At 40.3% G+C, this 17,750-nt stretch overlaps 1 protein-coding gene across 1 annotated transcript in view; it reads left to right on the top strand.

Annotated features, from left to right (window-relative positions):
* Positions 1 to 17,750, top strand: part of tafa5a (TAFA chemokine like family member 5a) — a 126,830-nt gene that overhangs the window by 92,573 nt on the left and 16,507 nt on the right. The gene's annotated exons all lie outside the window — the stretch shown is intronic.

The following is a 17,750-nucleotide window of genomic DNA, read 5'->3' as shown; positions in this document are numbered from 1 at the left end:
ATACTAAAGTATAATTACTGTAAACATATGAACCCATGGTTTATATCAGGGCATCAATAATCCTACCATGGCAAACATTTTTTCTTTTACTGAAGTCAACAAACATATTGAAAATTAATTATATTTGCTTTCACTGCAGCCCTTCTGAACATTTTGAAAGGCTTTGTTTGTGCAGGAAGAAAACCACACCTTTTCTATTTTGTGGTATAAAACAATCTGCAGAAGAGCAGTCATTCTAAATTGCAGGCCTCAGGACACAGAGTCCTGCTGGTTTTAATTCTAGCCGTCCTATCAGGGAGTGTTTTGCACCTGGGATGTCAGGTGAATGCAATGAACTATCATAGGCTAGAAAACCAGCACTATTCTATGTCCTGAAGGCCAGGATTGAAAGCCATAATTGCCATACACTGAACAGATTCCCCTTGAAATTCTAGCTGTCACCACGACAGTAGATTTAAAGAACAGTGTACAGAGAGGCTGCCAATTTTCTCTGCAATGGTCTTTGTAATTATACCAGTTTTAAGGAAATAATATTAAAGTATTAATGATTTACTGTCTGCCACTAAAAAAAGGGTTAACAGAAATCATTGCAAAAAAAAATCCATCGTGAACAAGTCCAGAAGTGTTTTGTCCCTGCTATTAGTTGAGCAAATATGCCAAGGTTACTTTCTAGTGCTTGAAAAGTGTCCTCTGCCTTTTGTATTTTTTCTTCAAATGAAGGAATAGCAGCACCAGCATCCCAATAGACTCTGGGCTCTCCAGAAGGAGCACCATTTCAACAGGTCTGTAAATGGTGGGGATGTGAATCACACTCCGCAAATCAGCTTTCAACCTCAGCAGCACCAAGACAGCACAGACAAAGTGTTCACCAAGCGCTTAGCAATTAGAAAATGGATCAATAACTCTTGCATCTCCTCTTATCTTTCCAAAATGGCCTCCCATTCCACAGCTACAAGTAACATTACCCATAGAGAATGCTACATCATGCACGCAGATATTGTCGTAATTTTATCCTTATGAGGACCATTGATTTGATATCTCCTTGCCCTAACCCTTTTATCACCACTACATAAACACAACATAATTCTATTTAAAAATTTTCAAATAAAAGAATGATGTTATCACATTTTGTTTGTAGACACTGCTACAAAAATAGTGACATTTTCTGTGCACTGTATTTGGCCATTATGCAATTTTTGAGACTTTTCTTTTTGAAATATATATGAAAAAATCTCCAGAAATGGTGATTTGGCCTCTTCACAACTCAGCTGTTAGTTATTGGTAGCTTGGTCGCTTATTATGGTTCTCCCCCATTTACACTCACTGGAAAACACAAGTGCTGATTAAAACACCTCATTTACAGCTAACAAATGCAGCTAATTGCCATTCCACATAATATAACTCACTTCTGTAGCAGTAAATCTAACACTGGGGAAGTTATCTCATACCTGTAAATAGTCCCTTGACGATGTGAGAACCAGCCAAAATACTCTGACTCTGCAGAAATACATTCACTGTGAAATAAAAAAAAGGTTTTCACAAGAATAGAAGTACAGGAGTACACTCGCTCACAAACAACGGTGTATCAGTAAACAGGTCTTCTATTATTACATGGAGTCCAGCTGTGTAGGATGGAGCTAATGAGTGAGCCAATGGCCCTACCCTCTCATCATTGGCTCTAATTACACTCATTAATATTAACGAGCTCATTTGCATGGCGACAGAATGTATTCTATTTATGAGCTACGTGTCCATGTTGGAGGTGGGGGAGAGCATAAGAGAAGAAAATCACTGCAACTAAAAACAAAAGAAGTTTCTCAGTGTTTGGTGTTATAAAATAATTCATTTGTGTTCATTATTATTTTCTCTTTCTCTGTAATAGACTTATTATTTCATGTTTTTGTGAAACAATTCTAGTGTTACTTGGTTTGTGAAATGTCGTACTATCCTGTCTTCAAGAATTTGCAAAAACGAGAGGCACACTGAACTGATGACATTTACACAGTAACTTTGCCCAGTTTAAAGGCCTGGACACACCGAGATTTAAAACGGCCAGAGAGGTCAGAGGATCCACTCGAGGAGGCGAAATTAATCCGCTCGAATGTTCCGTGTTGTCTTTAACTTTGGTGAACTTTGACATGCGAATTCACACCGTTTACCAATTTGACAGTGCTGACCTTTGAGGGGACAGAGAGCTGGAAAGTCCAAACCAGAGGAAGCTATTGCACCATTCGCTTTTATATGATAACTGCGATACAGGAGTTGATGACACAAATAGGTTGTTTTTGTAAACTAACTGAGCTTTATTTTCCCTCTTTAATACCCTGCAAGTAGTCACTATGTTGCCAAGCGTCCGGCCCAACCTGTTCCCCCTGGATGGGTGATTGTCACTTTCTGGTGAGACCGCCGCTTAATAATCCAACATCTAGTGTGGACGTTAGATGACGGACAAACTGCTTCCCGGTGTGTCACTTGTTGAATAAACAACACACCCTTGTGTGGCTTAGTAAATTTGATGCTGAGTGTTTTTCTCAAGGGCACTCAGTAGGGGGAATGCTTGCTGACATGGGAACTTAAAATTGGCTACTTCAAGTTAATGATTGTGTTTGCACTCACTGCTTTACTGTGTAGTCCATTCCTAACTGTGCAGCCTATCTGTTACTGGATTTGTAAGGCTCATACAGATATTAATATTTGAGAGTTTTGAGAGATCATTTGATATTCATTAACATAACATTTAATATAAAAACAACATAAGATATATTTGGATCCCTTAAATTTGGTTAAATTTAGTTAGTGTGGCCAAGATTCTGCATGTACTGAGTGGTATATATGTGCCGCTCTCTGTGCCAAGCCAAAATCAGCCAATAATATTGGCCATGCCCATGTATCAGTCAGGCTATGATTTTTCATGAAATAGATAACAACATAGCTAATAGTTACAGTATCATGTTGGAGAACTGTGGCATTCACTTTAGACTAAACCTCCCAATACTCACTTATTGTCAGTGACTTTAGTAAAAGGATGCTGAGATGCAACAAATTGCCCCTGATGAGATCTTCTCTCCATTATTGGTCAAATATTCATCATAATCATAAGTGATTATACTGTAATAGAAGTTATTATCTGAATTATCTGAAAGTGCACACTGTTTTAATGACATGGAAATACTGTGACACTGCCATACAGTAAGGTGGTATGGCATCCACCCAGGAAATTACCGTGTGTGTGGGTGTAGGTGTGTGTGTGTGTGTCGGTTTTTGCAATATGTGTATGGGTGCATGTGTGTGTGTGCATAAAAAGTGGGACTCCTGTGGGAGACAAGATCATCTCCTGAGACAGGACAAAGTCAATATGGAGAGTTAGACAGAGCCCACAGGGAGCAGGCCACTAGAGGCTGGACTTATTCCAACGGATAAAGATAGAGGGAGAGAGAAGAGAGTTTACTGTACGTGTGTGTGTGTGTGTGTGTGTGTGTGTGTGTGTGAGAGAGAGAGAGAGAGAGGTAGAGAGAAAATGCAAGGGCGAGAGAGACTGTATATCCAGTTCACACAGCTGTTGGTTTGCATTAAACCCAGCACATACACAGGTGTGATAAATTCTGCTTTACTGCTGAGTTGTCATGTATTTAATGAAGAATTTGAAGCTGTCTTTTTTTTCCAAAAATTCTGTTACCCGTTAGGAACAGTCTTTTTGGAGAGATTTCATTACAATGTGTGTGTAACGCTGTAAGTAAGAGAACACAGCAGCAGGGAAAGCGCCGCGAGAGCCTCTCATAGAACAAAGGGTTCAGCTTTTCTAGTCGTGTTCGTGCACCGAATCATTTTTCTTTTTTAACTGGTTATACCGGAATATTGGCAGCAGAAAATGTCAAATGCATGTCCAACAAGATTTCTTTTTAATTAAATGTAATATACAGCAGATTTTTAGATTCATGAAAAGCACTTAGAAGGCTACATTAGCAGTTTCACATTAATACAGAATTATTGAAAGCAAAAGCATTATTAAAATGTGGTAGGCATTTCATTTATTCATTCATCTCATGATTTACATGCACTTAAAGCAACCCCTTTGCAGCTCATTAAGTAACTGTAAGGTGACTTTTTAAATTCTAGAGCGAGAGAGAGAGTTTATTTTATTTTATTTTGTACTTGTATTAATGCATTTATTTATTTATTGTCTTTTTGGAGTATCGGATTCCTTCTGAATTGTAAATAAATTAAACTAAAGTTAAAGTAACATTAAATATGCAGTAATTAATCAGTGAATCAACCATTATGCTAAACATTAAACATAGCTTTAGATGGCTAATTACATTTCAAGCAACAAAATGAATGACAGGTGATATATCCCATTTTAAATATCATCTTCTTCTGCATGTGCGTATAATTTGTGTCAGTCTGTCTGTCACTCAACCCTCCTGCCCAATGCCTGTGTGTGTTGTTACAATGTGTGTATTAGTTGTACACGTGTTCTTATTTTTTCAGGCAGTTTTTCTTTGCTATAATCACTCTGCGCTTCAGCACTTAAAAGCCCCTTGTTTAGCTGAGTGGCCCATTATCTCTGCCTCACCATGATTCATCTACAATGCTAAAATAAACTCTACTTGGCCTTCCCTACCTGGCATAGTTAAATATTTCACAAACAGTGGTCAAATTATCTCACAATCATAGCAGGGAATGTTGTTCTTAAATGGGATTTTTATCACTTCAGCTAATTACATGCTTTTGAGCTAAAAAAAAAAACCTGTGATCTTTAAATAAAATTATCATCAAAATGTGTTAAATATAATTAGAATTGCACTGCTAAAATGCTGAAATGTGTTACTACAGAAAAAAGTTTTGACTTCGCTAGTTTTGACATTGCTAAATTAGCGTGCCAAAGTCTGGCATTTATAGTATGTGCCTATTAAAGCTGGACCTTCACAATTTCAGTTGTGGGTAATTTGCCGTCACCCGTGGTTACCGTGATAATGCTACAGCAAACACTCCTTCAGCACCTTCTTTGTCAGAATTACAACAGAAGAGCACTAGTTCATCTGTGTACATTGCAACACAAGTCAATAATAACTGCATGAGTGAACAGTGAGGCAATTTGAATCCCCCACCACTTACCATGAGAACAAATATATAGAGAGAATACATATAATATAACTATATATATAACATATAGAGAATAATGCCGATCAAAAATAGTATCAAATATGGGGTTGGTTTCATGAAAATATTAACGATTATAACTAAAATTGAGAGCAGCCTTTTTGTTCAAGTTCCACAGAAAGAATCACAAAAAAGCACTTAAATTACAGGAATTGTTTCATCTCACTATAATGGCCTGAATTTCTGAGTAACTTTAAATGTTGGTAATGTTTAACACTTGATGCGTAGTACTCATGTCTGAAGAGCACTAAATGTGTTTCAGCTTATCTTTGCTCGTCACTATCATGTTCATCCACTGCTACTTGATCTCGGCCTCCACAAGCTCTTATGTAGATGCTCAGAGCAGAGCAGAGGGTGGAGTCTCATTTATTTATACAAAGTAAGCAGAAGTTATGCGTTTTTGTACCTGGAAAGACGGTTTAAGCAGGAAGCGAAAGTAGACAGGTTGTTTACCTGTCTGTGTCTGTGTAGGTGGGTACAAGTGAAGTAGAGAAGATATCCATCACAGAACTTGTGATAAAAGTTGCACGGCGTTCGGAAAAGAAAAGAGGGAGTAAAGAGTAAGACAGACCAAGCCTCCCTCGTACCTACATTCTCCCATGGTGCCTAGTTGTTGGGCTGCCTTTAAATTTGTCCAGGGACAAAGCGGTACAAGGTATAATCCACCTGCCAGTCCCGTTCAGCATCAGCAGCACTCTGGCAGGAACATTCTGCCCCCCACTTAAACACAAAACACCATCAGTGCGGAACAGTAGAACCCATTCTCCTCTCCGCTTTTTCTCCTCCTTCTCCTCCTCCTCTCTTCTCTGGATTACAAATGCACCACGGGAAAGCAGCGTGGGTGGTGTTGCAGAAAGACGGGAGAAAGAGACAAACTCGGAGAAGGAGAGCAGACAGAAAGATGCTTTGGAGGCAGAGTGAGTATTAGTGAGAGTGGGAAAGAGATGAGCAAGGAAAGGAGATAAGACGTGGGGGGAAAGAAATGAGTGAGAAAAGGAAGACGGAGTGCTTTTTTTCTCCGGCTCCTTCCCCACCCTGCTCGCTGGCGGGGAGGCCCCAGGAGAGAGCCGAGATTGATCGGTTCATTTGGATTGGAAAAGTGGATCTCTCCCCCCAAAAAACTTGTTTCCTTCCAAACCAAATGACAAATGAGCCTATCGATTTGTTGTTTACAATCTGGGGTGCACAATGCCCCCTCAGCGCGCATGATGGACCTCATAATGGCCGGGTTTCCGAGGTTTACCATCGCTGCTCGGCCGCTAACTGACAGCTCTCCAGGCCGCAGAACGCCCACCACAGTACTGTATGTGCAACCCTGTTGTTATGTCAAGCACTCAGACACTCTTACCAGTGCCACGTAAAATGACAAACAAAGTCGATTCTGATAGGAACTCTACTTGTGCTCGAGAAAAAAAAAAAAGTGGGTCTAGAGAGGCACAAACATCTATTGTAGGTAATAGTCCCTCTTCTTCTTTCTCTATTCCCAGAAACCAAATAGATCTAGCTGGCACCCTGCAAATCTTTTGCCACTTTCAGTGAATACAAGGAAGACGTTAGGATCAAAACATCCTCAATATCTGTCAATCTGTTGCAGCCAAACATGCTATAGTTCTTGATGGTGGAGAATATACTGTAAAGAGCGGCAGGCAATCGGCAGTGCAGCCACGGGCAGACTTCCTGTAAAGAGCGTCACTACAAGCCGGAGGGTATTGTTTCCCCCGACCTTTGCTATTGATCTTTGCTGATCCCTGGAAATGTCAAGTTAAAACTCACACAAGCCTCAGCCACACTTACTAAATACAGTGCCCACACGCAAAACATGCGAGACAGAGGCACACATACAGAGAGAGGGAACAAGAGAGGGATTTTTTTTAACCTGATTTCATTGTGAAATGTAATCATAAGACAACATTATTGTGTGCCAAGTAGGTCTAATTATGATAGTTATGGGTGTATTGCATGATGTCTGCAGATGTGAAATAATGCATAAGCCTCGTAATCATGAGTCTATTCTTCCGTGTCTTCATAACACTGTTCATTACCATCAATGGGCTTTTGCAAAGGAGATTACTTTATTGGCAGATTTACACAAGACTGTGTCTTGTTTTGTATTCCTCTCAGTAGGGTATCATATGGAGTGGTGCACCATTTAAGGTTGAGTGCCCGGCTCAAAGGCACTGTGTCAGCAGTGGAGGCTAATAGTCAGGTTTCCACCCAAATTAAGCACAAGTTTTAAACACATTTCCAGGAAATCAGCAGAAGAAAATGGTAATTAATACACGTTTCCATCCACCACTGTTGTGAGAATAGAGTCGCAGGCAGATAAACAGGTGGTCTCCATTAGGTGGTCCGGTGCCACTGAACCATTGCAGAAGAAGAGGATGCAACAAGATGACGTGATCAAATGAGCGCCAGTCAAACCTCAGACCAAAGAGAAAGATGTGGAAAACATGATGGAAATATGACATTTCCGCTTGTTTCATGTATGCATTTTAGAGAGGTTACAGTCCCGTCAGCACTCCACAGAACTGAGGTTTTTGTCTGCAGCAACCTTTTCTTGCAGGTAGACTCAAATGTACTTGTGGATGAAATTTAAATGTAATTTGGTAGAACACTGCAACATTGGATTGATCAATGTGTCAGCAGCATGTTACTGGTTGAGTAAGAGCCACTGTAGTTTCAAATACTATATGATGATGAAGATGATTAATGGGGGAGGAAAAAAGAAAAAACAAAGAAAGAATTCTGCTAACAAACAATCTGAAAGGTGTAAAATTCTGAAAGCTTGTTTGATCTTTAACAGTGCATGTATTTTATAAGCTTATGTTTTTATGTAAAATCTGAATCTGAAAAATAACCCGTAACTTACTTTACAAAGTACAACACTGCCCTCTGAAATGTGGTGAAGTAGAAGCATAAAGTGGAAAAGAAAGTGGAAATACAACACAAGTATCTCAAAAAGTTCCTTGAGTGTAGTACTGGAGTAAATGTTCTTAGTTACTTTCCACCACTGCAGATATGTCCTGCTTTTTTCGCTTGAGACCAAACAAGCAACATTCCCGTTATCGCGCCGCCTCTCCGCCTCACCTGCAGCACAGAGACAATGACAGGGGCCATATGAGGTAAAAATGCATCAAAACTGGGAGCGGGAAAAGTTCTGCTGTTAATCTAAACTTGGCAGTTTGATATAGAAAAAAGGAGAAAAGATAGAATCAAGACTAGAGGCAGATGGGGCAGATTTTGATCTGTAACTCAGCACTTTTCTGGCAAGGAGTGAGGGTGAGGGTGCGGGGGTGGAGGAATTGTGTAGGAGTGCAAACTAGATTGCTTCCTGATGCTGCAGCTGCCATGCCAGGTCGGGAGGAAATGACATCAGACGTCAGCGGAGAGAAGGGGAGACGGGCCGGAGAATAGGTAGAGGAAGGAAGAAGAGAGGATCAGAGGATAGAGAGGAGGCGAAGGGACAAGAGGAGGGGAGGTGGAGGATGGATACAGAGCTCAGCCAAGCAGTACTCTAAATACATAACTAATGTTCCTTGCGGTGCAACTAGAGTCCCGGCTCATTTATTGTCTCAATAAAGCTTGTCTGACGGCCTCTGCATCGGTTATCAGTCACAGAACCGTCTTAACTGGGTCAAGACCGCTGGGGTGGGGGTAGAGAGGAGAGAGAGGTGGGGTTGGCGGGGGGGGGGGGGGGGGTTCAGTTCAACCTCTCTCTCACCCTCTCTTTCTCTCTCTGTCTTTGGAGCAGTGGTGGTGGCAGAAAGCACAGCTGGGGCTCTGTTATCGCTCACACTTAATGGAGAGAGGGCTTGGAAATTCAGAGTACCAGGACAGATATATTTGGACCGTTTATCCTTTGAAATGCACACATGTGGCCGAGTGAAGGACACCTGGTGCATACTGGATGTACTAAAGTCAATACCCTGCATTTGAGTCACTATGTTGTATGACATTAGCATCTAGGAGTGCAGTGTAATATGTATTTTAATATGTGTCTTTGGTTTATTTTGCATTCAAAGCGACATTTTAAGAGACAGTCTGATTACATAGCAATGAAATGATGCTACTAACAAGTCCTTAACTTCTGCTGTTTCTCTCTCCTTTTTTTTTTTGGTGTGCTCTTCAAGTATAAGCACTCTTTTTCCCCCCTGGCCTTTTCTATGCTAACATCTGTCAAAGGAAATGAATAGCACAGACCTCTGTATCGAGTGAAAACCTCCTGGAAAAGAGAGAGGGCGGGGGGTGCAATTTTGAAAGTACGCAGGATAATGAAGCCTGATAAGTCTTTGTTATTACAAGGGGAAAAAAATGAAATGAATCATCAGAAAAGGCAACGTGCAGAAGTATACTCCCAGGCAGCATTAAGTAAATTGAATAACAACAGTAGCAGCTAGAGTGCAGAGAAAAAGTACTTTTCTTCAACACAGTGTGTTAGGGAAAATGTATTTACTATAATAAAACAGAGAGTAGCTGCAATGTTTAAATACCATCACGTGCATTTGACAGAGCATACATTCCTTAATGATAAGCAATATTTCAGAGAAAGAATTGGAGAGATTTCTCTATAAGAAACGATTTGTTTAATACCTACATTGAGTACAAAAGTTCAGAAGTTGAACAAACTAATAACAGTACAACAACAGAATATCTTTGTTCTCAAACTTTTTTATTACTCACTCTTTACTTTTTGCATGATGAGCTTCTGCTGGGCCAGTCTCACATATTCCTGATTATCATGTGCCTGAGCCTGACACACTGAGAGCTTCCTTTTTTACCAAGGTAATTATCTGAAGTCGGCAGGTGTTTTGACTCGAAACGTCACATATTCCATAACTATTTCATAGTGTTTTCTTGCTCTAATTATTAAATTATCATACACTGTAGCAGCTGAATAGTCCATGAGTTCTTAGCTGTTGGCAAAAAAACAAAAAACAAAACCTGAAGGCAGAGAACTTTATAGAGCCACTCTGCAGCTTGTCCCTGCTCCCACCGCCCAGCCTGCAGCCAGAGTGAAAATGACACTGCCAGCTTCAGGCAGAGTGTGAGGCTTTAAAATTTTGTATGGGATTATGTATAATAAATACCATGTTCTATAAATACTTTACATTCCATTCATGGCATTTAGTTGACACTTTTAATAAGAGCAAGTTGCAGTGAGTGAACAGTTTGGGTCAAAGACGATCAGATCCAGTGGTTTTCATTTTTCCCATCCCAAATTGATATTTCAGCCTCCTCTTGAGTGATTACTTGAACCTATATTAAAGTAATCACATATACCTATATTTCAGAGGGCCTTGCTCATTTAAAATCCAAAATAAACTGAAAGTATTAGATAAGGTTAAACTCCTCCCCTCACCCCAATAACAAACAGACAGAAATAAAACCCCATTTTTGTTCGTTCTACAACATACAGTATGTTCATATGCACAAACAATATTCATACATGAATGTTTAAACAAGGGCACATGCTCTCACACTCCCTGCCAAGATTTCACTAAGACCAAATGACCTGAAAATAAGAAGCACTAACCAGATTCGAGGGAAACGGAACAGTCTTTTATAAGCTGCCTTACATATAACAGCGATGATTATGCTCTTATCTGCTTTGGGGACTGTACTAAGTTGAATTATCATTCATGCTGTATTGCTGTTTTGCTTAATTGGAATTTGTTTAGCAGGCTTTGTAAGGGAGCAAACAGGGAATAAACAGATTTATGGGGAGCTCTGCCAAGTAAAAGGTTATGCATAATTTAAGGCGGATTAGTTTGGATGTAGAGGTCAATAAGGCTAAATAGACAAGAATCATCAACATCCAGGAAGGAGACGGGGTGTCTTGAGGGTCTGGGCCTCCACCAGCTGTACAAACTCTTTATTAACAGATGCCAAGGCGTGCTCACGTGCATCCAGGAGAATGCATTTGCTCACATTAACTCACTCGTACGCACACACCTTGCGCATACATCAGTACACACACGAGCAGTTTACAGAAGGCACATTATACGTGTGCGAACTAATTATATTAGTGTGTTTATTTCTGTTTGCAGCCTGAAGGCATTGTTCTAGCCTAAGTATGTCACTATGTCATTTATCATCAACTTCAATGTAGTCACCTTCATTACCGTCGGCCACATCGTGATCGCAACTGTCATCACAACCCATCATTACAGCGCTGTGCTATCCTGCTGCCGTGCGTGTCCATTTGTCAAATTTCCTCGCTCTTTGAATTGTTTACGACTTGCTCACTCAGCTGCTGATAATGGCAGTATAAGCAAACAGTGTTTTTTCTTTTCTTTTCTCTCTCTTATTATACGTTGCCTAAGTCAGAGTCAGACAGTAGTTCATTCTTGGCACATCACGCAAGGCAGCGAGCCTCCAAGAGGTGGAGATAGAAAAAAGAACTGACGATAGTAATGGTATTGTGATGGGCTGAAGTGTTCACGTACATTTTGCAATCTATTTTGCATTTTGTGCTTAAAATGAAACAACTTCTTTTGTACTATGTCAAGTTTTAAAGAGCAACTTAAAACTTTTAGCTTGTAAAACCTTCACAAAAATAAAAACGCATTCAAACCCAGACTTAAAATCCCACCCCTTCATCCCTCTAAAGACGCATTTCAGATGATTTAAATGCCCAGACATTATATATCTATTCATAGAACAATTGTTACATATGTAACTTCTGTTTTAACGTCTACTGTGTGCCAGTTTGTAACTGCTCCCATTTCAACAACCCAAAATGTGTCGTTTTTTTTCTTTTACCAGCCAAAACTGAAAGCAGTACCCCGCGTCTCCACCTTCGTTTGATGGTCCGAACAGCTCTGAACGGTGGTTCAGTGCTGTTTAAACTGTTAGCTTAGCATGTCTTTAGCAGATGCATCAGAGGGTGACATAGGGGATGTATTTGCAGATTTTTTGGGGGGGGGGGTCTAGAAGACATAGTTATTGGATATGGATAAGGGGAAATGACTTAATGTTTCAGTCGAGTGAGTGACTGAATACATCATTTACTAACTCGAAAAAGTGGATTTACTCTTTAAACTCCAAAATGCACAAGCCAAAAAACCCCCATAATTTTGTGTCTGCGTGGCTGTGAGTGATGATGCTGGCCTGTGTGTGTTGGAGAAGTTCTAAGAGTAAGTTAATATGTATATGTGAATGTCTGTTGTGTAGGCGTGTATGCATGGCAGACTATCACACTGTGTACTTTGCTGCACATGAGCTCATTACGTCACACAGAGTAAGTGTGAATTTTTAAGCTATCTGTTAGTTGGGTTAGTTTCTGCGCTGCTTTCTCTTTACTAAAGGGGCCTTGGAGTCCTCATATGTGGCTATGTTTTTTTGGACACCTAATGCATAAACAGCTTGGTGTATATTGTGTGGGTTCCTGATCCTTTTTATCATATTCGGCACAGATTGTGACATTTTCCTTCTAACTTAATTTATTTTTTATTTAAGATGTTAATCAATGAACCGGAATGACATGGTTAAAATATTAAATATAATGCAAATATTTTTTTTCTGTGCAGGAATTTTGAATGGGTGCATTTGTATTTGTGCTCCTTCCAGGTGAATGTCAGATGTATACTGTTCACTGCTGATGTACTGGTGTCTCCGTAGACACTGGTGTAAAATGATCTCTTTCCCACAGACTCCTGTTCACACCGACATTTCCTCCTCTGGCTCCCAGTGCCTTTGGGCTCTCCTTTCCTGTGTGTGTGTGTGTGTGTGTGTGTGTGTGTGTGTGTGTGTGTGTTTGTGTTTGGCGGACGCACGTGCATGTGTAAGTCCACAAATCAGGGGTTGCTGTTGGCTTTCAGCTGTGTGGAAATGTCAGAGCACATCTGCGAATGAACGATATCAGCAGTACCTGGTGGCCTGTACACACACATATACACACACACTGAAGAAGGAACAAGCCCTGAGCAATGGCACACCACACAACCTGCCAGTTATGCACCACAATGGCACCTAGCATGAATAGTATGCAGGAAGAAGGGAGGATGTAGCTGGAAGCAGCAATGTGGCATCTGGACGTCAGTGGAGACGTTTGGACATGTGGCCACAAAGGAAGACTTATTATGGCATGAGTCTCAGGTTTTACATAATAAAATTCATAATCAATATATGTATCATCCTGTATATATCTATAAAATGTTAAAATTGGAGAAAAAAAAATAGATTGCTGAAAAAGTCATCATTTTGTCACTTTGAATTGATTGTATACTTACATTTAAGGGGGAAACAGCTAGCCTGGCTCTGTCCAAAGGGAACAAAATCTGGCTACCAGCACCTCTAAAGCTCACCAATTAACAGGTTTTATATAGTTTGTTTAATCCATATAACAAAACCTGGCTACCTCAAAACAAAAGAGTATAATGTTTTATTAAGTGAGCTTTAGAGGTGCTCGTTGGCAGATTTTGTTGCCTTTGGACAGAGCCAGACTAGCCTTTTCTCTCTGTTTTCAGTCTTAATGCTAAGCTAGGCTAATAGTCTCCTGTCTCCAGCTCCATTCTTAAGAGACACATGTCTGGTATAAATCCTCTCATCTAACTCTCAGCGAGAAAGCAAACTATTCCTTCAACGAATTTTCAAATTTTTGATCTGGTGCAACCATCAGAAGTAATGGCCCTTTACCAAAACATTTATGTTGTTGGAATGAAGCAAACTGCTGTGCCAAATTTTAGCATTTTTATTTACCCAGAAGGCAGTTTGAAGGAAAGAGAAACAGATAAAGAACAATAATATATGCTCCAGAATAAGATAACTTTAATTTAAAAACTGAGAACTTTAATTTCAGTCTTGTCTATTAAAGTGAACCCAGTTGTAAAGCATTACTGCCTTTTTCTATTAAAGATGTTAATTTAGCACATCAAACGATTGAGAGGAAGCAGTTATCTGTGTTTTGGAAAATTTCAGCAATGAATATCACATGAAAGCTTCTGTTTCCTTTTTCTTTCTTTTTTCAAAATGAAAACACAAGTCTCATGTTTGTTTTATCATTGTTTTAAAATAGCATGCATACATAAAGGAGGTATATACCATGTATTCTTATGTGTTCATTACCATAGATGTTGTATTCACGGTGGTAAAAGATGATTAGGAGACTCTCTCTTATGCACACACATACGCACAGAACTCGAGACACCCACACAAGCATACATGCATGCACACAGACACAGGGCTGAGGTCTGGAAATGTCAGTCAGCATGCTATCTCATTATTTCTGCCTCTTGAAGTTTCATGAGTGCAGAGGAGCTATTTGGGACACAAATTCACTTCACCAAAAAACCTCAGGCTTTTTAAAAAGGGGCTTGACAGCTTTTAGTGTGCAGATACTCATCAAGGCCGCCAAACGGGTGGAATAATCTTATGAAAATCAGGCAAGGCAATAGACTGGAAAGGAACAAGCATGGGGAAGGAAAAAAAGAGGTGAAGAGAGACAAACTGAAGGGGGAGATGAGATGAAGAGGGGAGAGTAGAAATAGAGGGCAGACATAAAAGTGCAGAAAGAGAAAACAGTGGTTGTGGGGAAGGGGGGATGATGAGGGGGAAATTAGCTGAGAGGAGATGAGCTGAGAGCAGAGAAAAGGGGATAGAGAGCTGGTGGCTAATTACAAAGCGCGGGGATTTATTTCTTTGCATTGGGTTTTTCTCTCACATTCCGCTGAGCCTCCTCCTAATTCCTGCTAGGCTCGATTCAGGTTTAGGGAACGTCTGCCTACCACGGCAGGTCAGATAGTACAGTTAATTATCCAGATAGTATATCCACTGTAAAAGGAGACATGGGAGGGGGATTTACCACGAAGAAAGCAAATCTTGGAGTCTTAATGGCACTCAGTTGGGCTTTTTCAAGCCGTCTTTTGTTTGACTTTGTTGCCTGACATGTCAGCAAAGAGATTATTCTGTGTGTGTGTGTGTGTGTGTGTGTGTGTGTGTCTCTATGGGTGTGTTTTCATATGTACAGTGCAAATGCTGGTTGTACATTAATGTGTTTCTGTTACTGAGCCGACATCCTTATTCCCACCAACTTGAATTAAGTGCGTTGCAGAGCAATCTTTAATATCCAGATCACGAACAATAAAAGCAGCCAATAACAGAGGGCAAGAATGTTCTTTTAGTGTGAATTTGCACGTTTAAAGTAAGAAGAACTACATAGGGAGAAAATTCGGACAGATTCATAGTATTCCTTTGTGGAATGAAGACACAGTGAATTTGTTTAAAAGGCTATTTGCTGGAGACGGGGAGGCCTGAGCAGCCCGCTGATGCATTAGAGAGGCGAAGGTGGGCAGAAGTGGCAGTGAATTGACAAAGAGCTGAAAGAAAATGCATATGAATGCTTATGTATGAGCTTTGCGTGTGTGTGTGTGAGAGAGAGAGAGAGAGAAATCCATTTTGCCTTGTAGTGAATCAGGAGTGATGTTGATTTGCGTCGGTCAGACAGCAGTTCAGTCCTTCCACACAGGCATGCAGAGTTGTTGTGCACCACTTTACTAACTAATATGAGTGTGTGACACGAAACACAACCCTGTGAGGATCTTGCACACTACTGAAATAAACAAAAATAAGGAGTAATAACATTTGTTCTTTTCACTGATCGCACCTGTATGTTAAAATGTGTTAAGATTTTTTTTAAATAAATGTGCTGCCCAACCATATCTGGTATCCATCATCAGCAGCCCTTGACACACTGCTGATTCGACTACCTGGCCCACCCCATATCTGATCTGTACACTTTGTAATTATCTTAGCACATCTTCATATCTTAGCGCCCATCTCTTGAAGAGTGCTGCACTGCATTTATTACACCAAGATCTGATCTGTCTTTAGGACTACTTTCTGTCTTTCTTGCCTGCTTTCTTACTATCTTCCTGCCTTCTTTCTCCCTTGTGTGCTTTCTCTCTCTCTCTCTCTCTCTCACACACACACACACACAAGCCCATCTCTCTCCTGCCATCTCAGACTTGGCATGGCATTAGACAGAATTTATTAGGCCAAGATGCTGGCTGTTGACATGAGTGTGATCTACCATTTGGTGGGAAGATAAGTGTCCCATGGAGGGTGTAATAATGTTCTCTCCCTCTCTACTCCTTATCTCCTGCTGATGAAACCACAGCCAATACCTTCCCTTACACATAGCAGCATCAAACCTGTGTGTGTGTGTGTGTGTGTGTGTTTATTTCTGTCCATGCCTGCCTGTGTTTGCTTGCGTGTGTGGATGTGTGGACGTGTTTAAGGGATGGTTGAATTTCATATCGCCCTAGAATCTTATAAGTTTCAACATAAGCCACTGCCCTTACACCAGCAGATAGTGTCACTATCAACCAAGATGTTGCTGGGAGATGAGTTTTAGTTAGTGACGCGAATCCATATGTGACAGATAAGGGCTGTGTCTTGACTTGTCTTTACAGTCTCTCATTGCTCACATGACAAATCAGTTATTGGACCAGTCCACCATTCTTTTGGATCCATATGGTTATTTAAAATTGGGGATTCAACATACAGGCTGCTGCATTTTCAATCACACTATCTGGCTATAAAGTCCAACGCAATATAATCAAACATATCATTGATATAAATAGAAATGTTGAGAATCAAGTGGTTCGACTGGTACAAACTGGTACTTACAAACAGCAGCTTAGTTGAAGTTAATAAGCGCAGTTCCAATTCTTTAGTTGTTCGGTATGTTGTTCAAAATTGGATCTGGACTTGATCAAAGAACCACCATAGCTGAATATTAAAGCCCCACTGTGATAAACTATGGTTAAATACACAGCTTGTATTGGTCACTAGAGCAGTTAGCTGTTTAAGCCATATTTAGCCTTGTAATTTAGCCATAATTGGGTTAAAATATGAGTCTTGGGGAAATACTGAGGATACAGTGTGATAGCAAAGTGGACTGTGCTGCAGAAGTAGTTTGAGAAGTTTCTTTGGATTTTGACTTTTATTTCACTGTGAAACTGGGTCACTTGGAATCCTTTGTAATTGCTGCGAATCCAAGCTAACTACAGCTGACATCATCCACAAAGGAGCAAGCTACAAAAGTTTTCAGGGCCACCTTTCAAGTCTACAGGTGGTGAGCGTTTGATACTTCAAATATGGGTGTTTTGGTGGAGTATTCCTTTTAAAATGTACAACAACCACATCAAGCTAGGGCGCAAAAACATAGCTTTAATTACAGATTACAGGAGTTGGAACCTAACCCCTAACCCTAACCCTTTTTTTTTGGCCACTTGTGAGCAGTGCAACAAGCTGTAAACACAACATTGACTAATGATCAACTTATAAAGTTATGGCTAACATGTTAGGAAACAGTTGCCTGTTTAAACATATAGCAGATATGGAGCAACATTAACATTCATTTGGAGTTGAGTTTATGTCCACCTGGCAAGTCCAGTATTCACTGTTTTATTTTCCACCAACTGCTAAATGCTCCACTATGTTCACCAGCTAGTTGCTATCTTCGTCCGTCTGCTGTTTAGTGGTGTTCCAGTTGTTATAACGTTAAGATGTCTGCAGCACAGATCTCCCTCAATCATCTCCCAAACCACATGGAAATCTGTTCTGTCAAGATGAGATGTCTGCGCCGT

Source organism: Enoplosus armatus, chromosome 22 (genome assembly GCF_043641665.1).
Source record: "Enoplosus armatus isolate fEnoArm2 chromosome 22, fEnoArm2.hap1, whole genome shotgun sequence".
NCBI lineage: Eukaryota > Metazoa > Chordata > Actinopteri > Centrarchiformes > Enoplosidae > Enoplosus > Enoplosus armatus.
The sequence above is the reverse complement of the archived record's forward strand: the minus strand, read 5'-3'. Positions and strand labels throughout refer to the sequence as shown.